Consider the following 15,550-nt stretch of genomic DNA (forward strand, 5'->3'; position numbering starts at 1 on the left):
GTATTTTGATTATTAAGCTATTTATTATGTGGAGGAGAATACATAACAATTCAGTGTAACATTTTTAAAAAATTACTAATCTAAGCAGGTGTTAAAAATATGAAGGCTGTAAAACACCACTTGAAGCCTTTAAAACAAATTTTCAATTTTATAAATTCTCCTTCATTTTTTATTGAGAAAAAGATAACAATGTTTGTAACACTTAGATGTTTACACAAAATACCTCCAGTATCTAAAGAATAATTCATAAAGATATAAATATAGATTAATAAAATCAACTGAGCAAGAGCTGGTATATAGGTACCACTATAAATACGTACTTAGAGCTGTTCATCTGAATCAGTATTTCTGTTTTTTTTACTGTTTCATGCATATTCATGCATTCATGTATATTTTCCCAATAAATTCTATTTCTTTAGAAGCCTTTTCCTTACCCTAATGTAAGCATGGTGTCTTAACGTTACTAATAAATGAGAATAATTAGGAAAATAATTGAAAAAACTAGAATTGTATTTCAATTGATGGTTTTTAGGCAAGATAAAAGAATCAGCCTGCAGCAAACTACTAAGATAGCTCCTTTATCTATAAATAGAGGTAAAATTTCTAAAGAGTGGTAAGACAGGATCAGTGTTTCTATTAAAAGGCAGATATTTGAGAACATGAAAAATTAATTTCTCATTACTCCAAGGATTTTGTCACTGAGCACAGAATGTACCTGCAATACTTGAAATGCAAGCAAACGTAATTCCCAAAACACAATACAGGTTCATTTGTCAAAATAGCCTGCTCATGTTCAGAGTCCCTACTGACCACCCATTACAAGACAACAACCCAAAAAACACATAAAAGCAAACAAAACAAGAACCCTCGTAAAACCAAAACCACATAAGAACTCTCTCCCACTCATCATGTCCTTGATGCTATCATTCTAACACAAATGAAAAAGTAAGCTTTCTTTTTCTCTGAAATAGTATGTCAGCAAATGAAGTTAACTGAATTTTACATTCAAAAGACTTTAAGGCTTGTCATCATCATCCCCCACCAAGAGCACACTATGACACTTCAACACAGCAGAACAGAATGAGCACCAGATGGAAGACTGGTTCCCCATAGCTGCGGTTTCCAATGAAACACAACTATTAAACTAAATAATACTAAAACTATAATTTATAATTCTTTTTTCCTCAGCTTCTCTTTCCTACAAGTCCCACACAACATACCTCGATCCACCTCTGTGCTTTACCAATCTCCGGGTTCAGCTAGATAAGGGCCACCAGGTCTGTCAGAAGGTAAAGCATCTTATGGATGGGAAGGCTGTATTTTCTGCATCCCTACAGACTACTCACATACCAGGTTATATGGTGTTTCCTCTGCAGACAGAGTGATCAGATCACCTAGTATATAGCACAAACAAATGCTTCTGGGGCAACATGTTGCAGATGCATGTTGTAGAAACTTCTCTGAACTTCTTTCATTCTAGCATATTTCCTAGCAATTGGTTAAGATTCAAATGTACTTTTGAGAGGAACTGAGACACACGCCTAAGACAGGATGAGTAAACATGAAAACAAGGCTGAAACTGAAAGAATACATAAATAAAGAAGAAAATTGGAATAAGCAGGTGATGTGCCATGGAACATGTGCTCAGAAACTTGTACATTTTTTCCAACTCACTAGAGAAACTAATAAAAAGATATACTACATTCCCAAAGGACTTGATTTATTCTTCTTTTAGCTTATCACAGAACCACCATAGCTAACAAAATTGAAAACAGTGCTCTTGGTGTCATTCATTTCATGAGCAAATATGAAGGGGGCAGCTGGGACACATAGTGAAGGTTAGGACTATGATATAAACCTTAATATATGTTTCTGCTATAGCAATAATAAAATCCCTGCCCTCCTCTTCTCCCTCCCCCAACATTAACAGCTGACCTTGGAATTAATTCTATTTTTCTGATGAATGACACAAATACATACACGTATCACTTCTGAAGATAACACTGTCCTAACTGTCAGGTTACAGAATGACAACTTTCCTTTCAACCAGAAGGATCATACTTTTCCTTCAATCCTGAAGACCTAGTAATTTTCAACATCCCCCGTGTTCTTGCCAAAGTTTATAATAACTGGGTAACAGAGCAGTCAAAGGTTTTTGGAGTAATCTGTAAGTCCTAAGTGCAGCAATATTAAAAACATGCAAAAGCAGTAATTGATTTTGAAAAAACACTGAGAGTTGATTTTATGCTTGTTAAACAGCACTCTAGTAATTATCTTGATCCTCAACATCTTAAAGTAGTAAAAATTAATTTTGTGCTTAAATTGCTTACATAAAATATAGATGATTTATGTTAATGGTCTAAAATTGTGAAAAACATGGAATATATGACCTTCAGATTCCCATCCTTCCTCCTTTGCCTGGAGACTCTTACTGGCAATGACTCATCTGTTGGCAGAGGTTTATTCTTAGCAATTACAGACTTAGCATGAATGTTTAAATACCATCAAAAATATTATGATATTTTAAAGTACATTAATGCAACGTTGGTACAATTTGTGAAATTCAGAACCATCAAAAAAGAGTATCAGATGAAAACTTAATCCTACTTTCTACCTTAGAGTCATACAGGAAACTCATACTGGACTATGAATTATGTTAGACACAGCCTCAGAAAAATAGCTTGTGTTCATGGCCAGTCATTAGCTGCCTTGATCCTAAAACCCAATGCCACTCTTTAAAATCCTGAATCCTTTTGACAAGGTCCATGAAACAAAACAAAAAAGCACCATCACCACCTACAAAAAAAAAACAAACAAAACAACACAATCCTCCTTCTTTTTCGAAAAGATGAGACGTTCAGTTTTGGAAGAAGACATTCTGTGAAAACATTTTCTGCACTTCTCTTTCTCATTTTATTATCCTTGTGCTTGTGCATAATCTCCACCATTTTGTTCTCTTCACTAAAGAATTATTTTCTGCCTTGTGTCCAGTTTGTTCTAGTATTCTTTTAATACAGAGTTCTGACTTAAACCTCAACTTTGAGATCAATCTGATTGACTTTTCAAGAAGCTACTGTCCTGCTCATTCCACTTACTCTACTCCTCAATTTATATATTAACTTATATATTCTGATGGACACATTGATTTGTTTCAATGTAGAATAAAATGACTCAGTCTCAAGACTCTGTATTAAACCCACAGCTGAACAAAAATGAAAACAACCCAAACTGTTCAAGACCAATTGGATTGCTCCACTGGGTCCATTTGGTCTTGCTCCTCACTGCTGGTTATTGATTCCCTGCTAAAGATAGCAACTTTCACAGTCAAAGGAGCAAAACAGAAACTAAATCTTAGGTGTTTCAGTTGAGTATTCCAGAGTAGAGTTTCATATGTCTGTGTATCAGAAGGGAACAATACAGCTCTTCCCTCTCCTTCCCATTTGCACACTCCTGCTTTCTATCATGCATCTATCATAGATCTGTGCAGTCACAAGCTGAGCTGGTTCAGACTTACAGTCCACTTCACTCTGCAAATGGAAAGTCACTAGACTCACTGCAGCAATCAGGATGAGAAAGTGCAAAATGAGACATCCTTTTAGCAAAAGCCTGTAGTTATATTGATTAAAGGAAACTATCCTCAGTGCAAACCTATTCTCATGTTTATTTCATAATCCTTTTGAAGATCTTTGCTATGCTTCAGGGTAAGCCGTTTTTGTTGTTATTTGTTTTCCTAAGTGCCTTAATCACACTGCACATAAAAACAATGGAATCATGATAATTTTGCATTTATAAAAGGTTAATTCCTTTTCCATTTTTAAAAAAGCTTTTTGGTGCTTTTCTGAGTCATTATTGGTGTACTGAAAACTAAAATTTTGCTACACGAAAAATCTCTAAGGATCTGTGTGACCCTTTTTATTTTGCAAAGAGATAAAACGAAACCTAGTAAATGATATGGACCAAATTCTCAAGATATCTAAATACTTGATTCAGTGACAGAATTATATACTTTATAGCACAGCAGGAAGGAGTTATCTAATTCTTGACAATTTTCACATTTGAAAAAATCATAGCTGCCAGGTAAAGTCCTGGTGACTGGAAAAAGGGAAACATTACTCCTATTTACAAGAAAGGGAGAAAGGAAGATCCACGAACTACAGGCAGATCAGCCTCACATCAGTGTCTGGGAAGATCATGGAACAAATCCTCCTGGAAGACATGTTAATGCACATGGGGGATGAGCCAGTGATCCAGGACAGCCAGCATGGCTTCACCAAGGGAAGGTTATGCCTGACCAATCTGGGGGCTTTCTATGATTGAGTGACAGCATCGGTGAACAAAGAGAAGGCAATTCATGTCATCTACCTGGACCTCTGCAAAGCCTTTGACATGGTTCCCCACCACACAAAATATATGGATTTGAAGGGTGGACTATTCAGTAGAGAAGGAATTGGTTCAAAGGTCCAGAGTATTGTGGCCAATGGCTCTACATCCAGGTAGAGGCTGGTAATGAGCGGCATCCCCCAGGGGTCCATCTTGAGACTGGTACTCTTTAATAACTTTATCAGTAACATAGATGATGGGTTTGAACACATCCTCAGAAAGTTTGCTGATGACAATAAGCTGAGTGATGCAGAAGAAGGAAGGGATGCCATACAAACCTTGGGAAACTTGAAATATGGGCCTCTGTGAACCTAATGAGGTTCAACAAAGAAAATGCGAGGTTTTGCATTTGGGTCGAGGTAATTCCAGATACATATACATACTAGAAGAGGAACTCCTTGAGAACAGCACTGCTGAGAAGTACTTGGAGGTCCTGGTTGATGAAAAAGTGCACGAGTCAACAGTGTGTGTTTGCAACACAGATGGCCAATGGTATCCTGAGATCCATTCTGATGTAATCAGAATGGAGGTGTAGCCAGCAGGGTGAGAGAGGTGATTGTCCCCCACTACTCTGCCCTTGTGAGGATCCAGCTGGAATAATGAGTCCAAGTCTGGTTCCCCAACACGGGAAAGATTCAGAGCTTTTGAAGAGGGTTTGGAGGAGGGCCATGAAGATGATCCAAGGACTGAAGCAGCTCTCCTATGAAAACAGGCTGGAAGAACTGGGCTTGTTCAGCCTAGAAAAGAGAAGGCTGCACGGAGACCTCACTGTCGCCCTCCAATATTTAAAGGGAGTTTATAAACATGAGGGAAATCAACCTTTTACTCAAGTAGAAAGTAATAGGACAAAGGGTAATGGTTTTAAACTAAAGAAAGGGAGATGGATAACATACAGGGGGAAGTTTTTTACTGAGAGTGGTGAGGTGCTGGTACAGGTTGCCCGGAGAGGCTCTGGATACCCCATCCCTGGAGGTGTTTAAGGCCACAGTGGATGGGGCCCTGGGCAATCTGATCTAGCACTTGATCTAGCAGCTGGCAGCCCTGCCCATGGCAGGGGGGTTGGAATTTGATGATCCTTGAAGTCCCTTCCAACCCAAGCCATTCTATGATTCTGCAATCCTATGATTCTTCTGCTAGAAATCAAAATGCACACGTTCCTTTCACTACTTCATTAGAAGTTAACTACTAAGTGCTCACACTTCTATTTGTCCCTAAGATATCTATCGAAAACAAAAACGCGCTTCTTTAGCACTCCTTTCATTCCCTGCATATCATAACAGCCAATACAAAATTCATTCCCAAGTAAGAGGAAACAGGACCACGTAAAATCACACATAATCCCTCTTCAACGCAATGATCTAATTCTACATGCCCTTGCTCTTTTGTCACTTACTACACTGAATCTTTCATATTCCTATGCAACATTGCTCTCTCTAATTAAAATCCCCAGTTTCACCTGTCTCTATAGGTGAAAGCTTGGACTATAAATCAAAGAAGAACACTGATGAGAAGTGCTTCCTGTTATTACAAAGAATAAAAGGAAAAAACTGCATAACACTCTACTCTCAAATCTTTGATGACATGTTTCTGATAACCACACAAATACAAGTTGCACGAAAACAATCTGGAAAAATCAGGAAAACACAGGAAGTCATTCTGCAACACTTCTGGAAGCAAACAAGTTTTCAATAGTTCTTTAGTAGAGATTAATATGCAGAAATATATGTATAAATTACACTGAATTACAAATTACAGAATTTTCAACCACACAGCTGAACTTCCCAGCATAATATGAAGCTCCTTAAAAGATGAAAGCTTCCTTTTTCAGAGATACAGACTCCTAAATTTAGATTCTGTGACAGAAAGAACATGGAGATAAAGAGTATTAAGTGGAAGGAGGGATAAAGGAGCAAAGATGTTGAATGGAGGGAGATAAAGCTACATATTACAGAAACTGAAAGAAGGCAAATTGTAAATAATTTAAAGTAAAAGAAAAGAAACAAAGTATTGTATTGACACAATTTCTAAATGATTAGTCACAATTTCTAAATGATTGTTGCCTTTTAATCACACTCTGAAATGATGAAATATAGGAATTAATTAATAAACTTTTTATGCACTTCATCATGTCTCACTTCCATGGGCACACACCAATTGCCCATATGGTAGAGCACCCCCACTTTTGCAAATCTTTTCTCTCATCCACAGTCCCCGTTTACCCTCTTCCCTTTACACTATTAGAAAATTAGAAACAAATAAAATATTTGATTAAATAAATTATTTATATAAGATGTAAAAGCTTTCTATTATTAATGATTTTTATGAACGTACAGTTTACAATACTTAAGCTAAAATAAGCAGAGACAAATATCTAGAAATCAAGCTGCTAATTCCTCTCTTCTTTTTCCTCCTGCTTCTTGTACTACTTCAGCCTTTTCCCAAGACTTACTGTTCCAGTGTGAGCCCCACAGCAAATTTTTCATCCCACTGCACTTAAACTGCTAAAGAACCAGTGCTCACCTTCAATTTTCTGCTTGTTGGTTTTTTTTTTCTGAATATTTCTAGTAACTAACACAACTCAAATCCTATTTTTACTCTGTCTTTAGAGTAAGAAACTTCATACCGGCACTTTTATTTCTAAAGTAAATTGTGTGCAACAGCCATACATTAAAATGTCTGGTTTCACTTAATCTTTGATTGTGTTTTTGTAAAGTGGAGAGGCTAGAAAGCAATGCTCATTATCAAGCACCGGTATGACTGACTGCAGTTCATTTGCTATTCCACGTTATAGTCTAGAACAAAGATCTCCAAAAGGGAATGAACGCATCCCTGGAGGTGTTTACCCCATCCTTAGAGACATTCAAGGCCAGGCTTGATGGGTTTCTGGGCAGTCTGACCTAGTGGCTGGCAGAGGGTGTTGGAACTAGATGATCTTTGAGGTCCCTCCCAACCCAAGACATTCTGTGACTTTATGATTTATACATTACTTCCAGTTTTAAGATGCAACACTACTTATAATAAACATTAAATTCAATCTAAAAGGACTTAAACTTACCTTTAAACTGGACTCATAGTCTGTGTTCACTTTGAACATAAGTCCAAGTCGCAAATGAATTTCCTTGGCTCGACAAAAGCTGGGATCAACATAAAGCGCCTCCTGAAATGCTTTAATTGCCCTGAAAGACAAACAGATAAAAATATTAATTATTTTTTACCAAAGTATTACTTTTATAATTGCTAATCATATGATGACTTAAAATTGAATCAGAAAGAATTGTTACTGAAAAACATATTGACGTAACAGTTTAAATGTTTTTGCTCCATTACTTTTCATTCTTCAAGGGCTGGTTAATTTTGCATTCCAGACATCTTAATACATTTTAAAATCTAATCTTTTCATTTAACTTAACGCCTGAAACACAGTAACATATCTGCTATTTCAGAAAGGATGATTCAGGAATAAGTAACAAAATGAATTCAACTACAGAACAATACTGCACACTGTCATCATCCCTTTCAGAACTAAATCCTTGCCAGGTTGTTCTGATTGCAGATCACATACATCTCTGAGAGCAACAGCAGAATGTTAGGCCTGGAAGATCAAATACATCTCCTTGCACTGCCCAAACCTGCGCCATTTTCAATGTTGTTACTCCTTTTCTTAGCACTGACACCAGAGTAGAGACTCACCTAATACCTATTACTTCCTTACATTCCAGTCATTTAGCTACCTGCAGGAAAACAGACTGGACAGCCTGCCACCTCCTGTAACTTGCTTTTCATATTCCCATGATAGCTGAAGATGGCTCTGATTCTTTATCTTTAAATCCTCTTTATAGGTGCTCCTGTCCATGCTGACACAGTGCCAGACAAAACAAAAGCACTATGGACCAGCTGTATGTTGGGGAAGAAGTATGACTCTAAACAAGATTGACACAGTGTGTTTTGCTTCTCAAGACAATTGCATAAAATTAGGACAGCTGAAATGAAGCTAAAAGGTCACAGATTTAAATTCAGAGGAATTCAGAAAGAAGCTAAGGCTCATCATGTTAGCTCTCCTGAAATCAAGTGACTGGCTAAAAAGAAAAGATCCTCAAATACATCACAGCCCATACAATGGCAGAAATCAGAAACCTGTCACGCTTAGGGTAGGATTCAAGCACCTATGCCAAGGAGACTAAGTCTCATTCTGTATGCTCCAGGCAATCACACGGGGCAAGGCTGGAGGGAGATCTACACCCTCTGTGGAGCAGCACATGGATGCTGGACAGGACATACAGTGTTAGAAGTCACAGTCGGGAAAATTGATTTAATTTCCAATCAAAGCATCTTGTTATTTCTAAGGACAAAAGTTGAAAGAAATATTTTTTACAGACTTTATTAACAAAACACAGAAGTTTGTTCTTGAATTCATCAGCAGAAACGCTTCTGGTCTAAAATCTTTCAGGCACTTTTCTCATTCTTGATGTCAGAACACATTGACAGTGCATAACTTCCTCTGGATAATACAACAGAAATGTATGTACATTGTAAAGCATTATCCAACTCACTAAAATACAGTTTAAGAACAGACCAATTTCAAAAAAACCTTGTATTTTCACTGTGGAACAGAAGCAGTATACAGCCAGAAAAGTTTACCTCACGTTACACCCTACTTTTCTCTTTACACAAGGAAAAAGAGCAAGTAAAGCACAAAAGGGACAAAATTCACATTAGCTAAGCTGTTTCTCACTCCTTGTTTAAGCTTCATTTGGAATACTGTGAGTGGTGATGAATAATACACCTTAAAAACTATGCTGTAATCATAACTAACAGGAATCCATTTCTAATAACAGTACGCCTACCATTATCTAAATGAATACAATTCAAACTGGAAGGCCAAACACAGAAATGATCACTGGATTTTGTCTTAAAAATGCTTGTAGATTCTATTATCATTTTAAGCTATGCGTTTATTACAGAGAGAAGTAGGTATTTATCATTGCACACCTGCATTTCTTAACTCTAATATAGTATTCAGACTTTTAGCCACTGGTATTTAAAAATCCATTCAAAGACAGAATGCCAAGGTAAGTGCAGTCCCTATGAAATACAGAATAAATCTCCAAAATTACGACCTTGCTGGTTTATACATATGTGGAATTGTAACCCTGCTCGCATACACTCTGTCCTCCTCCCAAATCTACAACCAAAAAAAAGATGGGTCTGAAGGATCCAAGGCATACAAGTTGCTGAGATGTTTTTCCTCAAAGCTCTTCACTGGTACCAAAACCAAAGAGGTGATATAAGCCAACAGCCTGATGAGCTGTCACACATTGAACAGGACATGGCTTAGGAGAAAACAACTTCCTTCAGAGATGGCAACAGAGCCATCTTCAAATAGGTTGCTAGACTCCACCTCTTACTCTCTGGCCTTCATGCACAGACAGAGCTTCCTATTTCAACCCAAAGGCTGAATAAGAATTGAATTTGATTTATGCAAAGGCTCAATCAGAACTGAATGTCTGGGAGCTCTCAGGTTGCAGAAATAAACAACAGTGGTCTAAATTACCCCTAAATTACCTGAGAATACTTCAGGTTTGTTCTCTATAGACATTGGTCAACCAGCTGTCAAGAAACAACTTTGGTTAAATCTTCTGTAATTTAATTCAATTCAATTCGAGTTTTCAACAAGAACAGAAGAGTTTCCATTAACAAGCAGGAAAGGTTAGCTAACGTTAGACAAAAGGAGAAAGCAGGATTGGAAAACAGACACTACAGAGGATTAAGTGCACCTCTGGGCTTACATTTTGTACAGCACTGCTACAAAAATTCAGGCAAAAAAAACTGACACAAATCTATCATCTCCAAATCAACACCTTCAAAATCAATGCTGCAGCTATCTTCCCACCCACTCACCTATACAACAATGCCTCTCACTATGAAAGTGAAGAAAGTAGCTGAAGAATAATTAATAGAATATATTAAAGATTCAGTGAACTCTCATAAGACTTTCTGGAAAGTTTGACTTGCATTGATTGTGAATATAATCAGATCTGAACCAGGCAAAAGAATATTACAAAAGAGCGTCAATTAACAGTTTCAAAGTTAACACACGTACACTTCTAACAAAATACATTAAAAACAGAATAAACCTACAAAATGTAACATTCTACTTGATGAAGTTGGAGTGAAACTTTTGTTCTCTTATTCTTCATTCTCTCTTTCAGTGTTTTGACCACCGGTTCCAATAATAAACTAATTATCAACTAATAAAAATGTCATGACAACATGGACAATTTCTATTCGAAATTCACCAATGCCATTTGAACATAAACAAAATTTACAAATACAGAAGTAATTATCACTGCAATTTTACAAAATGCTTTAGCAGACCTCAGATATAATAATTCCCTGTTTATTATGCCCTAGCAGTCGAATGCTGAAACATTTTGAGCAGCAGTCTCCAAAAATCTATATATAGCAGCAGCTAAGACTGCCTTCTTTTTCTGATATTAACAGATACTGTGCTTTTCCATTAGTCCAAGAAGCTGGTTTTATATACAATCAAAGAAAGTGGAGAAACAAAAGAGAAAAAAAATTACTACTTTGTTAATGGTTAATTGCCACTAGTACACATAATCTACATATATATTTTCATTTTACATATACATAAAAGGGATATGCAGACCTAGCCACCAGAAAACTAAGAACTATTTTAACAATTCGGTATCTACACAGAGCATGTTTAAACTCTACTTTCCTGATTAATTTAACTGCACACTAAAACAACCAGAACTGTGATAAAAGCAAGAAAGAAACACAGATACAGATGTGCACATTAAAGATAACAAGTTATTGGTAAAAAAAACTTGTCTTTTTACTCTCAAATAACATCCCTCATGGACTTTCCTGAAGCAGGTGTTTTCAAAGCAGGAACTCCAGAGTGGACTGCAAATTACCAGTGCAATGTCAATGTCAATTAGGTGAATCTCAGCATCTCCCATGCAAACTGTAGCCACTGGATGACTTCATCACATGCTGTGCCCTCCAAAATGGCACAAACTATTGATGTACCTGGAGGCATGCAAATGCTGTATCTGATCAGACAGTCCAGTGGCTCCTGTTTGCACAAAAGAGTGGAGTGCTCCCATTAAAGTTAAGGAGGCCCCCAGAAGGGGGTTTGTATTCCTATACACACCAGTCTGTGTGGATGAACCTAGTCCCCTGGATCTTCCCAGAGAAGTGGTGGAGTCACCGTCCCTGGAGGAGTTCAAGAAACATTCAGATGTTCTACTAAGGGACATAGTTTAGTGGGAAATATTGGTGATAGGTGGATGGTTGGACTGGATGATCTTGAAGGTCTTTCCCAACCTTGGTGATGCTATGATTCTATGATCTGCCAATCACTGACACGGACAGCTTGAGAAGCATCTGAAGGATCTGGTCCTGCTGAAAACACATTAGTAACCCCCCTCAAGGATAAATCCTACTGTGATAATAACAGTTTATCACTGAAAATGAAAAACGTTGAGATGAAGCAGAAGCGCAAAGAATGGACCTTATCACCGCAAGACTCTCACTGTCACAGGCAAACAGTGAAATAACAGTTTCTTGCATAGTTGAACTTGGAATACAACAGTGAAGGTTGGACTACAAGACTAATGAAAAAATTTACATTCCCCTGCAGACTTGAGTACTTTAAAAATAATCTAATAGGCTGTTTTACTTTTTCAAATGACTGTCAGAACAGAAAAACTCCACTTTCTTTAAAAAAAAGAACAAAAAAACAAAACAAAACAAAAACAATGACAATCTCTTTCACATACATTGTCCAGCAATTTGCAGGGTAATAGTCACTGAAAACACTGCAGACTGGCCTCAGAGAACCTCATATTGTGTTCTGGAGCATGCTAGAACCAATTCCAGGACACAGTTGCAGAGCTTAGACTTCATTTTTTTCTCTTGGTGGGTTCAACATAAATCAGAAAATGATAAACCAGTCAGGTTCAAAATCCTTACTGAATTAAAAGAGTCAATCTGGCATCCAAGCCATTACATAGACTGTAGCTATTGCGCAAAACTGAAGGTAGCCTTTGGTGAACTACCAAAACTTTCCATTTTTTGTCAAGAAGAAAACTAATGAGAACATCAAATTATTCAAGTTATAGCAATATCAGCTATCTCCTGGTGTTTTGCTCTACTGGGAAAACACAGAAACAACAGGGAAAATCGGTTATCCACTTTTCTCACTGCTTGATGATAAATGGTGTAAAGCAACAGAGCATTAAAATTTAAGATCTATATGAAATTTTTTAATGTGTTTGATACAGTTTTTTGAGGTAAATCCTTCTGTCATATCTTCCAATAACAACTGCATAAAATGTCTTTGATCTGATTACACTATCACAATTTTTGTATATGCTTATATGTATATAAGTACTTTCAGTTCTTACATGAATTGTTAAACAAAACAACCAATATAAAATGATGCGTCAGCTAAGATTTAGTACTTAACACTGTAGTGCATCTTTACTATGTAGAGAAGTGTGTAATACTGAACACAGTGAACTTCATACATGTCTTGGAGTCAGCCCAACTCCAACTTCTTTTTATGAATACTAGAAAATTCAAAAATAAAATAATAAAGAAGTAGTATTCTAAAACTGACCTTATTTCTACTCACTTTTATATCATCTCTATTTACATGACAGATGAAAAATCATGAAAGACTTCATTAACCCTGCCTTTTGGGAGGAATATGTGCATGACTCTCATTAAAGCCTATGAATATCTAAGATTGTGTGGATAATATAAAATATTTATGAATTAAGTACAATAGGCTAAACAACGTTCAACAGTGCTGAGGTCTCTTCTACCTTTGTGAAATACACGTTTTTGTACTTTTTAACATAAATAAATAGAATAGTTTCCATGAAAGAAGCACGATTCTCCTTGCAATCTGCAGTGGAGAAAACAAAGATCTACAAAGAACATACCTACAGTAAGCAACCTGCTATCAGCTCCAGCAGATATGTCACAGCTGAATACTCACAACCACACATCTCACTCCTGTCCCCAACTAAAGGAAAAATCACTCAAAGGAATTTAAAAAAGAATCACAGAGAGAAGCGTAAGATTTTATCTGTATTAGATTTTCTTCCTCTAACAATCCTACCCATCGCTCTCCTGATACTCAAATTCTTTAGTACTACACCACATATAACTTTCTTGTATGAATGAAGTAAAAAAATTTATTATTTTAAATGATCTTAACATACAGCTCTATGTGCAGTTAAGACAGTATAAATTAAGACTATCAATTTATACTCATGTTCTCAACAAGCTTTTTTAAAAGCACGTAAAAAAAATCTTTATTAATTCCCAACCATGATTTATGAGTACTTAAGCTTCACAATCAACTGACGTCGTTGCTCCATCCAGAGAAATGTGCTAAAAAGCCTGATCTACTAATGGTAACAATCTACGTTGAACAGGTGGTCTTTCAAAAATTAACTACTCTAAATTTAACTTCTTTGACTCACGTAATTTCACCTCAGTTTGCTACCATTTTCACAGTGCAAAATGTATTGTGTTAAACAAACTTTGAAGTGAAGCCTATATCAGAACAAGAACATTCTGTAAATCAGCAAAATTAAAGATCAGTCACAACCTCAAAATAAAAGATTCTCAACTTTTCCTGAAAACTTTTCTGTTCTTTTCATATTAATTAGGATGCAATAGAATCGCATGCCATGTGCAATACATGGCATACATTTCACCGCTATTTATAAAGAAAACATTTGAGTCATAAGAGGAAAACAAAAAACAAAAAAAACCCTCAAGGTTCTGAGCTCATGATTTAACCAAATTACATTAATTTGAAGAATAAAACTTTATCTCCTGGCTGAGGAAAGCATGAATCTTTTGTCTTATAGATACATAGAAGCTTTTGCTAAAGCAACAAATTATTACTGAAGAGTGGGAAGAGATCTCATTTTGTCGTCTGAAGCTGTCACCCAGTAGCCGCCTTACTATTCTAGCTTCAGGCCTAGCCCAATATGATCATAAACATTTTACTAATCAATTAATAAAATTACTTTTTATTTTATTAGCAGCTTCTATATGAAGTGTTACTAGAGAAATAAGCACTACAAGGAAATCACTAGAAATGACTGTTAAAAAAAAAAAGGATAAAACTAATCAATTTTATGAAGAAAACTATGACCTAAACACTGCATCTTTTTTATTTTTACTTTTTTTTCCCCAATGGTATCTACAATAAATTGCACCTTTCCTACTACTGACCAGGAAAGTCTAAGAATCTCAACAGAGCCCCAGTGACCAAGTCTATTCCGTTCATCACTCTTCTCTCAGTTCCAGTGAAGCAAAAGAAAAACAAAACTTCCCACAAAATAAAAACACCAAAACCAGCCCTTCTTCCATCCCCAAAGGAACAGCAGACCCTTCCCACTCACAAAAATCCAGCCAGAATTTACAGCTCTTTATAGCTCTGGGATTTTATGTCAGTTTTAAACATTCATGGCAAAGCACTTGTCTGTTCATGTACTGCTGCTCATGTTTAAAGCTTTCACCATACACAGTTATGGAAAAATTACTGAACAGCAGCTAAGCAGAAACTTCTTTTGCCAACGCTTTTCCCAGAGAAATGTAAAATTTGTTCACAACACAGGCTATTGACCATACATATGAAGAATTCATAGAAACCTGTCAAATCATACCATTTCATTCCCCTTGCTGAATTGTGTTATAGGAAGCTAAACCACTTCTTTCTGTAATTGCTTTTCTATTCAAGCAACTGCTGTGTTTGCAATGAGCATGTTACAGTCAAATATGAGATCCAGGACAACGTATCTTCTATCATCATATTTACACTATAAAAATGAAACTACTGTATACTAAAGTTGAAATATTCATTTATCAATAAAACACCACAACATACACTAATACTGTTAGTTTATTCCAACTTACCATTGAAAGGCATTGTAATGGAAGTAGACCAAACCAAGGCCATATAAAAAGGCAGCATTCTGTAAAGAAAAGAAACAATGTTAGAATCCAGATAAACCAACGTGACTGAACTGCAAGTATTTGCTCGCTGTTCAACATTCAATTTCCACTGTAAGATAAGCATATTTTAATTTTAATTTCACATTGAGAAGGATGAACA

The 15,550-nt window shown here is 36.3% G+C and overlaps 1 long non-coding RNA gene across 1 annotated transcript; it reads right to left on the minus strand.

The window, feature by feature from the left end:
• Positions 1 to 686: 686 nt before the first annotated feature.
• LOC104914467 lies at positions 687 to 15,451 on the minus strand. The gene is made up of 2 exons (XR_004162065.1): positions 15,352 to 15,451; positions 687 to 7,556 (listed from the first exon to the last, which is right to left on the minus strand). It is a non-coding gene; the product is annotated as an uncharacterized LOC104914467 (long non-coding RNA).
• Between the last annotated feature and the right edge of the window lie 99 nt (positions 15,452 to 15,550).

The sequence above is a fragment of the Meleagris gallopavo genome, chromosome 1 (assembly GCF_000146605.3).
Source record: "Meleagris gallopavo isolate NT-WF06-2002-E0010 breed Aviagen turkey brand Nicholas breeding stock chromosome 1, Turkey_5.1, whole genome shotgun sequence".
Lineage (NCBI taxonomy): Eukaryota > Metazoa > Chordata > Aves > Galliformes > Phasianidae > Meleagris > Meleagris gallopavo.